This window comes from Mesocricetus auratus, unplaced genomic scaffold (assembly GCF_017639785.1).
Source record: "Mesocricetus auratus isolate SY011 unplaced genomic scaffold, BCM_Maur_2.0 Super-Scaffold_100006, whole genome shotgun sequence".
NCBI classification, from domain to species: domain Eukaryota; kingdom Metazoa; phylum Chordata; class Mammalia; order Rodentia; family Cricetidae; genus Mesocricetus; species Mesocricetus auratus.
In genome coordinates, this window is record NW_024429190.1 from 31,986,389 (window position 1) to 32,003,723 (window position 17,335).

Genomic DNA, 17,335 nt, shown 5'->3' on the forward strand with positions numbered 1-17,335 from the left:
ATTATGTAGAGTAATGCAGAGTAAAATATGTGCCTTTTAAACTAAAGCATGAACTGATAAGACCTGGTATGAAATTTGAAAAACTACAGTAATTTAAAAATCGTGAAGAGCCTTACCAGAAATGTAAGGTATCTCCACCAACTGTAGATTTAAAGTAAAAATATACTTAACTTATTTTGGTGACAAATTCAGTGTATGTTAATACTACTGATTTGGTGCCCACATTTATACTAAAAAGAAATAATGTCTACTGAAAGTTAGTTAAAACTGAAGTGTAATTATTCTTTACCCCAAGTTAACTGACCCCTGGACTTTAGGTCAATGCCGCCTAGTTAAAAAAACAAAACAACTTTCTACAAAAGCTGATAGAAGCAGAGAGGAGTATTCTCGCCTTCTTCAGGCTAAGGGGGGATGTTTTAAAATAGTGGCACCCAAATACTCAAAGAGTTGATGAAATTAGCTTTATTAAAATTTACAAGGGTCAGGGCTAGAGAGATGGTGAAGTGGTTAAAAGCACTCGCTGTTCTTCTAGAGGACCTGGGTCCCATTCCCGGTGCTCATAAGGCAACTCACAAGTGTCTTTAATTATCAGTCCTAGAGGATACAAAATCCTTTTCTGGTCTCTTTAGGCCCTGCATGAACACTATATATATACATATACATATATATGTATATATATGTATATATATATGCAAAACTCTCATACACATAAAACAAATAAATAAATCTTCAAATTAAGAATAAGGTCTGGAGAGATGGATCAGTGATTAAGGGCTCTTGCTACTCTTGCAGAGGACCTGGTTTTGGTTCTCATCACCCATACTGGGTGACTCACAACTGTCTGTGACTTCAGGTCTGGAAATCCAGGGCCCCCTTCTGGTCTCTGTGGGTACTGGCATGTATGAACACTCACACACACACAAACAAATTGTTTTGATCTTTAAAAAAAATTAAGAGTTTTGTTAAACAGAACTGGAAGAAGGTGTCCGGCTAGGAAAAAAAAACACCTGCAGAATTTCAAAACCAACAGACCACAGAGCTTCTGCAGATAAATGAGGAACGACCAAGAGAGTGAAGTGCTATGAAGTATTGGCAAGGATGTGGGGAAATGAGGGCCTTGTACGCTGCTGATTGCCACCATAAGGACCAGCCAGAGGTACCATACAGTAGTATACTTATGACTCAACACTCCTGTCTGAACAGAGAGCTCTGCTGAGACATCCTTTAATTAAGCAAACATGGGAATGCATCCCATAATCTTGTCAGGAGTCCTAGAAACTGGAGACAATTTGATGTAACCCTTGAGAACAGAGATAAATGCCGGTGCTGCATGCTACGGAACACACACACAGCCTGAAGGGCAACAAACTTTATATCCAGCATTCCAGACACACTCTTAACTAATGAAAACTGAGCTCAGCAAAAAGCTAAGAATGCCAAGATGTTTTTAGCAAAATAATGGCTAGTTAATTTAAAACACATGCCCACAGAAAACAAATTGAACACACACATAGGCAAAGGTTGAATTAGAGGTAACAGAACTCTGACCCCCCAGCCTGCAGCTACCTGGCTAGTAAACCAACCCTTCAACTTCAACAGTGGAGCTAGAGAACCAAACAGCCCTATGTTAGATTTGCTAGAAGTCCAGCTGCTACCCACGGAATGGATCCAAGAAGCTAAGAACTTTGATAACAATTAGCCCCAAATATCCAGGACTTAATAGTCCCTGGCAGCCTTCACCATTTTGTCCTACTTCCCATTTGGGGATAAATACACACACAGAGCCAATCACACAGGATGCCCTGTGTCTGGTTAGTCTGCCCCAAAACCCCCAGGACCAGAGCTCCAGGCAGGAACTTTACACTTCTGTCTGCATTTGAGCCTAAACACAATCAGCAACAGCCAGCTCTGAGCTGATTATTTGGTAAGTTGTTTATCCCCACTCTCTCTGCAGAAGGTTGGGCATATTTGATTGGCACTCCTTGGTAGGTGGAAGGGAAATGGAATGGAGAACAGAGATCAGTGCCCTGCATATGTCCATGTGGGTCATGGGTCACACGCCAAGAGATTGACCAAACTCTCATAGGTGCACAGAGCACAGGGCACCTATGATTCTGTCTTTATCACTTCACAGTCTTCTTCCACCTCTCCCCTCTTCCTCGCTGCCACGGGCTTAAACTGTTTCCAGATTATCCTTCAACATGGAGGAGGTGCTCAGGGTGTCACAGGAAGGAAGCAGCACCCTCTGGCATCACTTCCTGCAATAATGCAGAGTTCTTGTCAAGGCCACTGTCAAAGCCAAGCTTCCCTGGGAAACCCTCAGCAAGGGCCAAGGTCAGAGTCTTGACTCTAGAGTTCCCTCTGGCCTGGTTTTATCTCTGTTAGATCCGGTTTAAGCTGGTGTCCTCCTTTTGAACTATTTAATGCTGAAGATTAAGGGGAAAAAATAACCCCCCTGATTTCATCTCATTCTTTTTTTAAGGGAAAATTACTTTTCAAACTTATTAAATCTTCTGTGAAGGTTATAATAGAGGACTTAGGCACAGTTTAGCCATTTATTAAGATATAGGCTACAAAGCCCAGTGGGAAAAAAATAAACAAACAGCTAGTAGTTTACTTGGACTTATGCACAGTCGGGTTAATCAATCAATCTGTAAACACTATGCAAATGTGTGTAAACCCAAATGTAGCCCAGACTTTACATATGCATTGTTATGTAAACGATCAATCTTGTTAAAGTAAATATTAATATAAAACTGACATTAAACACAAGTTTACACAGCCCCGATGGTTGAAGCTAGTTTGGCTTACACGAAAATGTAAATAGCAGTAGTGGTCTTTTTGGGGGGCTTCAGAAAACAGGCTAACTAGAGGTCAGTCCCTTCCTGGTCTCCAAACCCACTCTCAGTGTTTTCTCTTAATGCATTGCATGAAGAATTTGGGAAGAATTTAGACAGTGGCTACCTGTCTGGTCCCCTGGCTGTCCTTGTTTTTGATCTAGCTCCTGAGTAGCATTTGTCTAGGGCTACCATTAAGACCAGAAGGCCCCTGACTCTGAGCAATGACATGAGTGCCATTCTCTAGTTTTCTCTTCACCATTTGTTGAAGCCTCACTGCTTAGGTGTCTTACCCTTGATGAGATCATTGGGCATCTCTGGGAAGGGTGGTCTTAAATCCCTCTGCTCAATACATTCCTTCCCCTGATTGTTTTCTTATCTTCAAGGCTATTTTATTACATTTTATGCAGTGTGTGTGTGTGTGTGTGTGTGTGTGTGTGTGTGTGTGTGTATACTCGTGAACACTTATCCCACAGTGTGCATGTGGAGATTACAGGACAACTTGCTTTATTGCTGAGCCGTTTCAATGGCTCTGTCAAGGCTATCTTAAATTGTACCTCTCCAGCTTGGCCTTCTGTGGCCACCTGCAACCAAACAGGTTCCCTCCTTGGCTGTTCTCCAGAAGGCACCACCTTCATGGTATCCATTCACATGGTATAAATCCAAGATAACATCTTTCCACTTCCACTTTTCCTTTTTCCATCCTCCCTATCTATATGTTTATGAGAGTACACCCGCATCTGATGAGCACTTTACACCAAGGGCTGGGCACAGGTGATGTCTTGGAAAGATTTGATGCATGGGTGATGGATGGAGTCTGGGGTTAAATCCTGATGTTGTAAGCTCTGGACCTTGGAAAAGGCACTTGTTCTGACCTCCCCCCCCCCTTTACTTCCATTGAAAATAGAGGATCTGAGTATTTGTTTCCCAGGGCAGTTGTGATGATGAAACAAAGTTGAAAAGTGTATCCCTGATTTTGAAAACTAATTTTTCTTATCCCTCCCCCAGAGGCTCAGGCCTCTGCAGACCAGAGAAGGTTTGCTGCCACATCAGCTGCGCAGCCTGTGTCCTGAGAATGTGCGGAGGGTGTCAGGGATTGACAACACAGAGACTCATTCAACGGTGTAAAGAAAACTTTAAGCAGGCCCCAAAAAGGCTCAAGAAAACTTCCCAAGAAAGGCCTCCCTCCAGTAAAGCTTCTGCTCTCTCCTCTCCCCTGGCTGGTTCTGCTCTGACACCAAAAACTGATCTGGGTGTGTCAGAAGAGGCGGTTAGTCTTCGGACAAGGTCGAGGTCAGGGCAGTTTCCGTGGGCCAGCCCTTTTCAGGAACTTATTACCCTGGGCATTGTATTGTTTTTAGTAAACATGTTTTTAGTAAACATTGTCTTACAGCTGCCTACTCCCAGGCTGATGGGGAAGTGGGTCTTTGAACAAGGTCTGGTGTCCCCACAATTACCCCTTTTTTATTTTCTAATGAGGCACTCCTGGCTTAGGTCAAGTAGGGTCACCCTCCCCTGCCCGTCTTTGGGGGACCTCGTAACCCCTGTCTTAGGAGGGAGGGGTCTTCCCCACAGGTTGCCCGTCAACGGAATAACCTCATCCTTAAATCATCTGTAACCAAACTTCATGGCTATCGGGATTGCCATGGGCTAAGCTAAGCAATACTTGGTTACGGATCTCTTGCCTCTGGAACAAGGCACGTTTGAGCTCGGCATAAAGCCAGAATGCCTACCGCCACTGCCACCATTTCCAGGACCCCCATTGACATAGCGCCTCTCCATCACCGTACCCATCACCAGATCTGGGCCATAACATTCTACCAGCCTTCCTCTGTTACAAGGGTAACCTGCATCTGATTTACATTTACAATTTGATGGTCAAAACAGTGATAAAGTTTACAATCGTTCTAAGATCTGCTCAGGAAAGCATTTAGAAAGTGCACTTGCACAGATACATTGGGCACAATCATTGATGTTACACATGTAACATTATAAAAAATATGAACAAGAGGCTTGTTGCACTATCCACAGAGCACCAATTTGTTCCTGTGGTGATGCAGTTTGTTGATTTAACGTCACTAGCCTCAGCTGAATATGCGACTTGAGCCAAAGTCTCCTTTTTGTCTCATTAGGACAAGTTGCATTTCTCCAGAAAATACATTGGCATAGGCGTGATTCCAGAAACAGGAACCACCAAGTCTGATATTTCAAGTGTCCATGTCCTGTTCAAATACTAAAAAGAGGCTTTTGCCACTCATCACAGTCCATACCAATGTCCAAATGTTTTAAATGGGTCCTTTTTTCCCCCAAAGGGAAAAACTGGCAAAATGAATTCTGTTGTTTTGAGGTGTGTCAAGGGCAGACAGTTAGTCTTTCCAGTTCTCTGTTGGCTTCGGGATGAAAACTCACAGGTCCGGGAGGTTGATGCAGCAGGCCTGTTGAGAAACTGGAAATCTCGAACCAACTGTTTTCCTTCTTTCTCAGGCTGTAGATTCGATGACATCAAGGGTCAGGAACACTGATTTAGGAGATCTCACTCAAACTGGCTTAGGTAGGCTCCCATGGTCTCAGGTACAGTTTTTCTCTGCTCCATGCATCTCACCAAATGGTCTGACAGCTGCGGAAGCTTTATTCTTTTTCTGCAAGAAAACACAAACATGCCCTCGACCCCAAATTAGGATCTTCTCCACTGTCTAGTGCATGGATGTCTCCATTTGACCTGAGCAATGGTTGCTCAAGTTCCATCATGCCAGAATCTGTCTGAAGCAGATTCACATTTTAAAATTTTTAAATGAGGAGTGTATTATTTGATGAGTCATGTGGGGACTGGGGACATTATTCCCCCTTTTTTATTTTCTAAAAAATTTTTTTTGAACTGTTGAAGCTGGACCATAACAGTAGAAGAATTTGTCTACCCTCCTTGGTTAACTATCTAGGTGAATTGGGATCACTACTTAGATTATTTGTAGATGCCCTTTAAAAAGGACATATCCATTAAGTATTTGCCAAAAACTTCTGAAAATCACTCAAAGATTGTAAACTATACTGTGTCCCAAATAACTTTTGAAAATTATTTGAAGTCTGTGAGCAGTTTTTCCCAATCTAACCTGTAGAGCTCTCACTAGCTGACAAGGCCTCATTTTCATCTTAACTTTTCTGTTAAAACATTAACCGACTGGCTGGATGTTCCTTTTGGCTATATCTAAAGCAATTTAGGTAACTTTTAAAACATTTTTGAAGGGATTTAAGTATCCTTTTTATCATATAAGCAGTTCACACTCATGCATTCACAATCACATTTCATATATACCGGTGTGGCCATACCATACATTCAGAACATACATGCATCTTTCGGTCATCCTTTTTCCCTAGGTCATGATTAGTCTGTTGAAATGAAACTTCCTTAATTGAAATCTATGTAACAGAACAACTCCAGCCAATCTTTGAACTAAAAAGGTTAAAAAGTCCTATATGCTCCTCATCATTCCTCTATTTGAGCTACAGTCATGGGGTACAGCCGTATCTACTCCTTGTAACTCTGTAGATGCAAGGTGGAGAGGCCAGGCTTTTGGCAAAAAGTTTTTAGAGATGACTCACAAAATAGAACTTAAATGCAAACAGAATTTTTCATTTTATATACCTTTGTCTTTTTCTTTTTCTTTACTTAACACCAGTACCTCTTTACTGTTACCATTTTTTTTGATTCACCCATTTTTTTTCTGAGACAGGGTTTCTCTGTATTGTTTGGAGGCTGTCCTGGAACTTGCTCTGTAGACCAGGCTGGCCTTGAACTCAAGAGATCTGCCTGCCTGAGTCTCCCGAGTACTGGGATTAAAGGCGTGTGCCACCAATGCCCAGCTATTCACCCATTTTCAATCCATCCTTCAACCCAGGATGTTCCCTCAGGCAAAAAGCCTTAAGATTTACACAAGCCACCCTCCAACTGAGGGCAATCTCTTGGGTTCCCCTCTTTTCTGACCTTGGTGTCAGGCTAAGGCCTAGAGATTTAATCTAGGAGACATTAAATATTTTTAATAAAACAGAGATTCCCCTTTAGGAGGGAGAAACTCAGAGTGTTTAGTTTCTGACTTTTTAATCTCTCATTGGCAGCAGCCACTCCCAATGTATTATTGGTGCAATAAAAATTGATGAACAGGGAGCTGGAATAACTAACTGGCATCAACATGGGGGGGGGGATCCTCACCAGTGCCCATATTTCCCTTACCTGAATGTTCGGCAATGGTTGGATCATCTTTATCATGGTGAGCATTCCTAGTATCCGGAGTAGTATTGGGGTCGACATGCCTGATGCACCGTTCAGGGACCCAAATGGGCTTCTCACTTCCTGGAGGGAAAACACAAACAGCCCCTCGGGCCCTAGCTAGTAGGGGAGTGGGTCTTTGAACAAGGTCTGGTGTCCCCACAGTTTGCTCTCCCACTTCCCTATCCTCTTCCTCCAGCCCTTGCCCAGGGTTCCTTCGCACAGAGAATTGTATGGAGTGTCCTTATGGAACATCCAGGGAGGAGGCTGTGGCCGGGGTCCTGCAGGTAGAAGGGAGACTCGTGACCACAGGAGCTGGGGAGATGACTCAGTGGGTAACACTCTTGCTGTATAAGCATGAAGACCAGAATTTTGATTCCCAGCACCCACATAAATGCTGGGGTCAGAATGGCAGCCCAACTGTATGCCCAGTTCATAGCCTGAGAGACAGAATCCCCAGAGCAAGCTGGCTAACTAGACTAGCCGAATCACTGAGCTCTGGACTCAAGTGAGAGAACCAGTTCCAATGTATAAAATGGAGAACAGCTGAGGAAGACATTCAATGTCAACCTGCAGCCTCTACTTACACACATTTGCACCTGTATTAATACACAGGCCACCGACATATATACATAGTACATGCACTTATATACACAGGTGAATTAGTGGCTTAAATGATCAAAAACTTCTATACACAAATCAATCCTAACCCTAAAGCTCTTTAAATAGCGTGGGTAGACTGGACTCTGCCAAGGGACTGGTGACCTATATCGCTGTTCACCAGAGTGGTTGCCAGTGCCACTGTTTGTGTCTGGCTCTGAATGAGCAAGGCCCCGTCTTACCTGTCTTTGGTGCTCGGTAGTAAGCCATACTAGCACATGCTGACTAGTCAGACACTCTTTGCCGAATGAAGACATTCTTCTGAGCCTCTCCTCAATTAATGGAGCTGCCATCCCTGAGAAGAACTCCTGGCACAAGCAACGGCATCCACAGAAATGAGGAACTTTGTACTGTTTTGTAACTAAAATGAGAGGCAGTGGGGAGGACTCCCATGATCCTTATGTGCTTCGTACAGTGCCAATTTTGAATTGGGCAAGGCTCTTTCCTGCATTGTCACCTTCATTTCTCATTACCCCCTACCCTTGTAGGGATTATCATAACTGATTTGCAGATGGAGAAAATGCTCAGAGACAGGCCCCCAAAGCAATCAGAACCTTCTAGCATGAGTTCTCCTCATGCTTCAGTGAGAACTCAGGTGTCCCCTGGTGACTTCGGGGTATCTCAAGGTTAATAGCAGTGTGGTGCTGGCCAGCTGGATGCCCCTAGTCAAGTGGCTGTCATTGTTCAGACTGTCACAGGTTTACAAACCCTTTTCTGGAGAAAAAAGATATTAGCCAGGATGGGATTTTCCCTGAAGAATCCTTTAGAAAGAGTGCTAGGACCTTTCCTTTCCACCTTGACAGTCCCTGGAGACAAACTGAAAGGACCTGCTTAATGTCTCATCCGAAGGGTATTTGCAGAGCTGGCTTTCATCATTCAGAGCAGGAAAAGGCCTTTGTCATGGTCAAATGGCTTTAATGTGTTTTGAATGCTACATAAATTCAAACTTGATGGCTCATTTATTTGTTGGATTGAAGTTTTATACAATAAACTAAGCCTTGGTATTTACTAATAACTTGTGCCCTGCCCTTTGTTTGTTTAGAACAGCCAGAAGGCAAAGAAGTTGACGGAGTCCCTCATGGCCAATGTGATGTTCTCACCCTGGCATTTCCAGGGTCGGTTTATGGATTGGCAGGAGGGGCAAAGAGAAGGTTGTTTGCGGAGTGGGGAGGTAGAAGGGAAATCTTGCAGGTAGCTACTTTATTCCAGACCTGTGCTGACAGAGCCCCACATGGTGCTTCCTCAGCTGAGGCCAGTAGCTGGGAATTAAGAACTTTGAGTGACAGGCCAGGCTTGACCGGTGACTTGTAGCATGACCTTGGAAGATTCATTGTCCCCCTCCTGTGCCTCTCTATCTGGCTCTCAGAAAGGAAAAAAGGCGTATAATAAATTCTACTCATGGCTCAAGGTGAGTTTCCATGGGCAGCTCTCCTTTCAGAAGATCTTTGCTGTTTGCCCTTCTCTCCAACAAGTCGCTCTCACACCGTCCAATGGATGTGTGCTCCCCACACACCGAGGGCAAGGGCACAGGTTTCAGTGTCAGGTGGAGTCAGATGTGAGTCCAGCACTGTTCAAATTAGCTTGAATAAGTTGTGGGAGATAAAGGGAAGGAAGAAAGGAGGGAGGGAGGAGGGGGAGAGAACAAGAGAATGCACAGATTCATGTCACTGTGTTATTGTGGGCATAAATGACAGCAATAGGCCAGGTTGTCATCACAACTCCCAGCATTGAGGGAGTCCTCCTGATTACAGTGTTGGGTTTTTGTTTCAGCATAATATACACTCTAGAAGAAAAGAGACCATTCCACTGCAGCACCTAGCATGAGACAATTGACCCATCACCTATGAAAACTCAGGTTTGCAAGTACCTCCCAGAGACTGATACTGTGTCTGCCTCTCACTTCCTAGACAGTAACAGCACCTCTGGGCTTGTTTGGAGGGAAGGAATGAATTGTGGAACTAATGTGATTAGGCAAAATCTAGACATCACTATTTCTGTGCAGGGAGAATGTTTGTTTTGGTTAGGACTAGATGGCAAGATGTGCCTTTGGCACCTCCCCCTATGGAACATCTGGAGAGTCCAAGAGGCTCAAGTGCTACATTGGACACTGGGGGAAAGGTCTCACCAGATCAGATCCTCCACCATCTCTCTAGTCCCTGTCACACCTACCTGCCTGGAAATCTGGTCCTAAACTACTCCCTGTCCTTTCATGCTGGTAGAGTCCTGGTTTTGTCCCTGGATCCACATCTCTGCCAGGTTGCTTGAATAAATTAAAATTGGTCTAAGACAATCATTGTGTCTCACTCTGCAAACATGGCCAGTAAGAATAGCTTCTGTACAGGGTTTCTTAGGTTTGCAAAAGTAGGTGAAAGATACTCAGAAGACCTAGCAAGCAAAGGCAAGACTCCATGCATGTGTGTGTGTGTGTGTGTTACACGAGAATGGATTATGTATACTGTATGTGGGAGTGTGTGAGTATGTGTGTGTATGTGTGCATTACATGAGATTGGCTAGTAGCAAGGTAACATGTTAAACTCCCAAATCTGCAAAGCTGGAGACCCAAGAGAGTTGTGGCTTTACAACCAGTCTCCAACCGAAGGCCTGATAATCAGGGAAGCCAGAAGGGAAAGCTCCAAATCCAAGAACAGCAGCCTCTTGATTCTGGGAGGGCCAGCCAGAGTGAGACAGATGGGAAAAAAGCAAGAGTTCCAGTTAGAAGGCAGATAGGTCAAAAGAGCGATCCTCCATCGTGGGAAGGTCAGTCAGCCGTTTTGTTCCTCTCAGGCCTTCTACTGGATGAGGACCTCCCACGTGAGCTCTTAGTGCACCTATTTTTTTTTTTTTTGGTTTTTCGAGACAGGGTTTCTCTGTATTGTTTTGGAGGCTGTCCTGGAACTCACTCTGTAGACCAGGCTGGCCTCGAACTCACCGAGATCCGCCTGCCTCTGCCTCCCGAGTGCTGGGATTAAAGGCGTGCACCACCAACGCCCAGCTTTTAGTGCACCTATTACACACATTAATCTCCACCAAAAAGACCAGTGTAGATATACCAGAATAGTGTTTGACTAAATATCTTGGACCTCTACCCCCATATTAGCATGTAACATTAACCATCAGTCTTGATTTTCCTTGATGTGTTATAGGTTTGGACTGTGCCTCCCAAAATATATACTTAAGTCCTCACACTGGGTGCTCAAAAACCTAATGTTACTTGAAATGGCTTCATTACTGATACAATTAAAGTGGGGCCATCCCAGATAAAACTATGTCTTTAAGACAATATAACTCAAGGCCTTATAGAAGGGGCATTTGGACATAGTGACCCATGACCCAGATATCAGAAGGAGAGGCTGGGATTATGTAGCTGTAAGCCAAGGAAAACCAAGACTTACTGAATGCTTAGAGAAAGGTCTGGAACACCTTCTTCCAGAAACCTATTTAGGGAAAAAATGTCCTAAGAACACATGGACCTTGGCCCCCTGCCTTCCAGAACTGTGGGACAATGAGGCAATGCATTTCTGCTCTCTTTGCCACCCTGCTAGGGCAGTCTAAACAGTGTGTGAAGGGCTGGTTTTACTGTATAATTCTTTTTAGCATTGCAGTGCTCACAAGGACCTGGGGTGACAATGAAATCAGGGAGCATCTGGGTCATAGGTGTCTTCAGAGTACTCTAGCATGAGGCAACTTGGGAAGTCCCTAACCTCTAAGTTTCTTGTAACATTAGACGATGTGTCCTCTATTGTGTCAACACTGAGTTTCCAGATATTTGCAATCAGGTGCAACTTGGTTGATATTAGGTTTCTAATTATTGTTCTTCTTTATCTTCTCTCGTGTGTGTGTGTGTGTGTGTGTGTGTGTGTGTGTGTGTGTGTTATAAAATGACAGACCTCCATATTATCTTTTCAAAAGAACCAAATGGCAGAGCTGTAGCTGAAAATAACTGAGTGAAATGGAAACCTTACTACAGAGGATCAACTTCATATTGGAGATAACATAATTAATAACCAGTGGATATGAAGATAAACCCATTACACCTTCCATATGACTTTTTTAAATGTCCTTAGTGTTAGTAATCTCTCTCCTTTCCTTTCCCGTCTTCTTCCCCTCTCAGTTCCTTCTCTGATTTAACCTCTATTGCCAATATTTGAACTCCACCCTTCATTTCAAGCATATTCTACTACCCATAAATTGGTACTGCCAAGAAGCTTTCTCCCTGCTGGTGGAATTTCATGGTGTTGGAAGGTATTGTACAGGCTTCTTGGGGGAAAGTCCTCAGCAGTCTTACCTAGCCATGAAGGCCCCGAGCTTCAGTAACAACCAGTGTGGCAAGATATGCCCATTGATGCTGTGGTGGTATGAGGGTTATGGGGTAACAAATACACTTTCTGATCTGATTACGGCCCAGTCCACAGAAGGAAACACATGCCTAGTGCTTTATTCCAAGAACCCATGGTTGGAGATCTCACAGGTGAACCTACTCTTGCTATTTTGCAACATGGACATAGTATCAAGCTGTCCTCTAAATTCATATCTCTACACCCATAGGTTAATGCAGTGCTGATTGCATCAGAGAACTTTCTTTGGGCACCAGAAGACACAAGGGCTCACAGCTGGCCAAAACACAGGAAATAAGTGATTAGGGAGTACTCAAACACAAATGGGATATCTATATCAACAGCCCCCGCCCCCCAGGGATAAAGAATTATCAAGGAAGAGGGCATGGGAAGATTGTAAGGACCAGAGGTCAGGGAGGAATGGACTGAAACAGTGTCTTCTGAACATGATAGGACCTCTGCACTCATGAACACAGCAACTGTGGTTACCTGCACAAGCACAACAGGTCCTCAGCATCAGGACAATTGATGCCATGTTAGAGGCCCTGTTCTGACCTAAGACGCCAGCATGTAGACCCCAGCACTTGCCGAAACAAGAACAAAGACCCAATCCATCAGAGTTCACAGTTCTGGGAAAGTCCCTAAATGTATGTACTAACTAACCTTGGTTTGTTTGTTTTGTTTTGTTTTATTTTTTGGCTTCTGTAGTTTCACTTCTTGTTAACTGAAGGAAGTTTTGGGGCTGCATGATTTGGGCTCCATGCAGCCACTAGCCAGCTATAAAGACTTTCTATCTGGCTTTAAGCGCCCATATGTATTCTCTGGTATAGTTACCTTACAGCGTAAGGCCAGCACAAGATCAGGCCAATAAAGACGCCAGCTGGGAAAGAAGAGCTCATGAGGTCCCGCTGCAGAACTATTGTCCATAGGTGGCTTCTGGGGAGAGAGTGGGTCAACTTTCTTTTAGAATGTGGCCCCTAGTAGGTCAGCCACACTCCAATAGATGGCCCTACATCATGAGTAGATGAATAGTTCAAAATTGGTTTGGTAGATTATTTTTAAAAATAGAACAGAAAATTGGAAGGGGTTGGGTGAATCTGAGAGAAGTTGGGGGAAGGAGAAGAGGGCTAATATGGGGAGAATGTCTCTGAAGCCTGTATGAATTTCTCAAAGCATTAATGCAAATATTAACATATGTTGCTTGCCGGTCTCTGATAAGTCACTGTCATCACATTTTCTCTTAATTTTAAAATATAATCTCCTTTTGTTTGTGATCACATTTGTTTAATGTGTTATGACATTTTTCCTTAAGTCCAACATCTCCAAGGACCTCCCAGAGACATTTTATTTTCTACTGACAACTTTTTCCCTGGGCTTTCTTTTTTAATTTTCTGTATGAGAATTTAGTAATTTTTAGCTGAAAACTAGAAATTTTAGACAAGCTGTTGTAGCCACTCCTCTGTGATTTTCACACCCACTCAGGACTATTAGACCCTTTCTTTTTTTTTTTTTTTTCCGAGACAGGGTTTCTCTGTGGCTTTGGAGGCTGTCCTGGAACTCGCTCGGTAGACCAGGCTGGTCTGGAACTCACAGTGATCCGCCTGCCTCTGCCTCCCAAGTGCTGGGATTAAAGGCGTGCGCCACCAATGCCCGGCTCTATTAGACCCTTTCTATGTATTTGCTTTTATTGTTGTTTGTTGTTGTTTATTTGTACTGAGACTGTGGAGTCACTCTCTTCAATAGAGCATGGCTGCTCATGTCTCTGCTAAGCTACTTCCTCCTCCTCTGTTTCTGTTTTTATTTCTGACCTTATCTCCTCCCACTAGCCATGCCCCATGGCTTGCCAGTGGACTAGGGGTTATGTTCACACATAGCACAACTGTAAGACTTCTACCCTTTGTTGCATTCAAACTTAGAATTCTGCCCCTGTTCTTCCTTTCTGCTGGGCATTTATGTCTTCTCTGCTAGGACACAGAGTCTCACATTTAGTCACCGATGTGCCAGTAACTGGAGACTCCTCTTCAATCTCTTCTGAGTGTGCCTTCAGCCTTGCACAGGCCATAGCCTCTCAGACCTCAGCTCGGCAACAAGGCCTGAAATGGATGCTCAGCTTTTTAAAACCTCCTCTCAAATTTTGTCTACATTTCCAGTCTCCTTCTGTCATCACAACCTTAGAATCATCGCAACATGGGTCCTTCCCCATTACTGATGTCATTCATGCTGTCAGTCAACATGGTTCTCCATGGTATCTGGAAGCATGGGTTTCTTCTATGGTCTAGTCTAAGTCAAGTCAGCCTCTTCACGTAGAAAAGCTACTGGTGTGTGTGTGTGTGTGTGTGTGTGTGTGTGTGTGTGTGTGTGTGATACATGTGTGAGTACAGGTGCATGTGGAGGTCAGAGGTTAATGTTGTCTGTTCTCCACCTCAATTTCTAAGACAGGGTGTCTTGCTCTCTTTTCTATCTAATTGGCTGGGCAGCAAGCCCTTGGGCTTGTCTGTCTCTACTTCCTCCCCAGCACTATGTTACAGATGCATACACTGCTATACCCATGTGTGTGCCAAGGATCTGAACTCAGGTTCTCACGCTTATGCAGCAGGCACTATAACCATGGAGCCATCTCTCCACCCCGAGCTGTTGCTTTTCATGGCATGCCTTGTTCTGTTAAACTACCATGCTCCTGTAACTGACAGGGTGATGGGGAATCCCCGGGCTAAAACATCGTAGAGTCCTACCACCCTCACTCAACCTGTCAGCAGGTTTTGAGAATAAAAGCTTTTGTATGCATTTGGTTAATCTGCAGTGTCCTGGAGTTGTTGGCTCAGTCAGTCTTACTTAGTTTTAGGGTTGTTTTTATGTAGAGGAATTTGCTGAGATCTTCCCCCTGCTTTCCAGGAAGTCTTCCTTCTTCAGTATCATGTTGTCCTTGACAGTCTATTGCATGCTGCTCGGATGGCTCTGCCAATCACTGGTCCTACCCTGTTGCAGCCAGAAAACATACCTAAGCCAAAGCAAAGTCAACAAACACTGTTGCCACAACTTAAAAATCTTGTTGAGGAATAATCCAAAAGAGGTGGTACTTTCTTTTTTCTTTAGCACCCTGACAAGATCCTAAATGTTCCCCCTGCTTCCTCCCTTGCCAGGGCTCTCCTGCTTCTCAACATGTTCAAAGGCTGGCTCTTTGGCCTTTCATCATTTCTAGAAGGACCCCCCCATGTCTACCCAATAAATGCCTTTCCTGTTCACGTTAGCCAGAGCCTGTTTCTGCTGCTTGCAAACTAAGGGCCTGATGGATGCAGCTTTTCAAAGGATGTGCAGAAGGGACTCTTCTAAAGTCTTCAGACAAGAGGCCAATTATTCACTTGACAGTTTTCGGGACTGCTACAACACACAGAGGCCTGTGGGAAGCTGCTGCCCCAGTGGTGAGCTGAGTGCCTGATGAAATCCCACCGGAGGGGCCAAGTCTGCACCTGTCACCAGCCACAAAGAGGCTCCAGTTTGTATCCATTTCATCTGGAGAACCATCTGGGCTGGGAATAGCAGTAATAATAACAAATCATCGTCACCAGATTTCCCCACACATAGCATGGCTTTTTTTGTAGCTCTTGTTTGAAATCAGGTTTTCAAATGTGCTGATAAATAAGCAGCCAGCAATAGTTAGAAAAGAAGTCCTGGACTGTCATGGGAAAGGATTGTGACAGGACCAGGGCATGTGGGCATGTGGGCTGGCTGTCTTTTCTAGAAAGTTAGGAGGAAGAAGGGGATGTCCTAGAAGTCTGTGGTTGGAAGGACCATTCAAGGCAGAGTTGCGTAGCAAGGGCTTCTCTGTTGATACTGTACATCAAAATGGTTTTTGGCTTTTGTTTGCATGACCAGAAGCAGGATGTACTGATGCATACCAAGCTGGCCTACCAAGCAGCTTTAATAGAAACATTCCTTCTGTTAGGGTAAGTATGTGACTGTGCATTTAATGAGAGCCACATCTTAGTCTATTTTTGGTTGCTGTAACAAAATACTTAAAGCTGGATATTGCACAAGAAGAGGAGTCTTATTTTAGTCTTTGTTCTCGATGTTCAAGGATGTGATGCTGGCTTCTACTGTAGTGTCTTCAGGTGGATGATGTCATGGTGACAGCTTGCACTAAAAGGGCAGGAGCATATATGAAATAGAAAATGCATTTTGGCAAGATAGGAAGCTAGAGAGTGATTCAAGGGCTGGGCTTCCTGTTTATAACAATAAGCAATGTGAGAACAAATTCAAGGTTCCCCTGAGAACAACATTAAGTCACCAGTGATCTCACCCTAAGCTCTGTCTTTTACAGCCTCAACCCCCTTTTAGCATTGCATGCTGGGGGCCAAGCTTTCAACATGTCTATCCTTCTTTCAAACCATAAGGAGGCGGCCATGGTTTCTATGCTTCAACCTTTTCACACAATTCAAAATCATTTCTCAGCGGGTGAGATGGTTCCTTGGTTAAGAACACTCAATGCTGTTGCAGAGGACCATAGTTGGTTTCCAGCACCCACATCAAGTGGTTCACAACTGCCTGAAACTCCAGTCCTGGGGCATCTGATGATAGCCTCTTCTGTCCTATGTGACTATGTGAGCACCTGTATGCATGTGTGGATGAACACACACACACACACACACACACACACACACACACACACACACACGAATGCACACACATGCATGTGAATAAAAAACAAATCTTAATTATGTCTTCATTTAGACACCCCACATTTTACATGCTGTAGAAAATCACACAGGCAAAGGGCAATTGAGTTGGTAAATTGATGCTGCCATGCAATGAGCAATGGGAGAACACTGTAGAGGAGAGGGAGCAGAGATGCAGAGGGATACAGATATTTACAAACTTCTACAAGATTTATATGTGGGAGAAGTATAAAATTTGTTCTCTGCTCCCAGAGACAGGTCCAGGATCAACAGAGCAAACCTACAACATAAGTTCCATATCCCACTACAGAAAATACCTATGTATGTTTCCCAAAGGTTACCTAGAAATAGGTTATTGCCTGGTAATTCCAGTCAAAGGACATATCATTGTGAAGATAATCGCAAATACTTTTGTCAGCAAGTGGCAGGGTGGCAATGGCTGAATAATTGCATGCGCGCGCGCGTGTGTGTGTGTGTGTGTGTGTGTGTGTGTGTGTGCGTGTGTAAGTATTTGCTCATTTACTGTTTTAAAAATTAAACTCAACACTTTTTTTTTCAGGTTGTAACCTG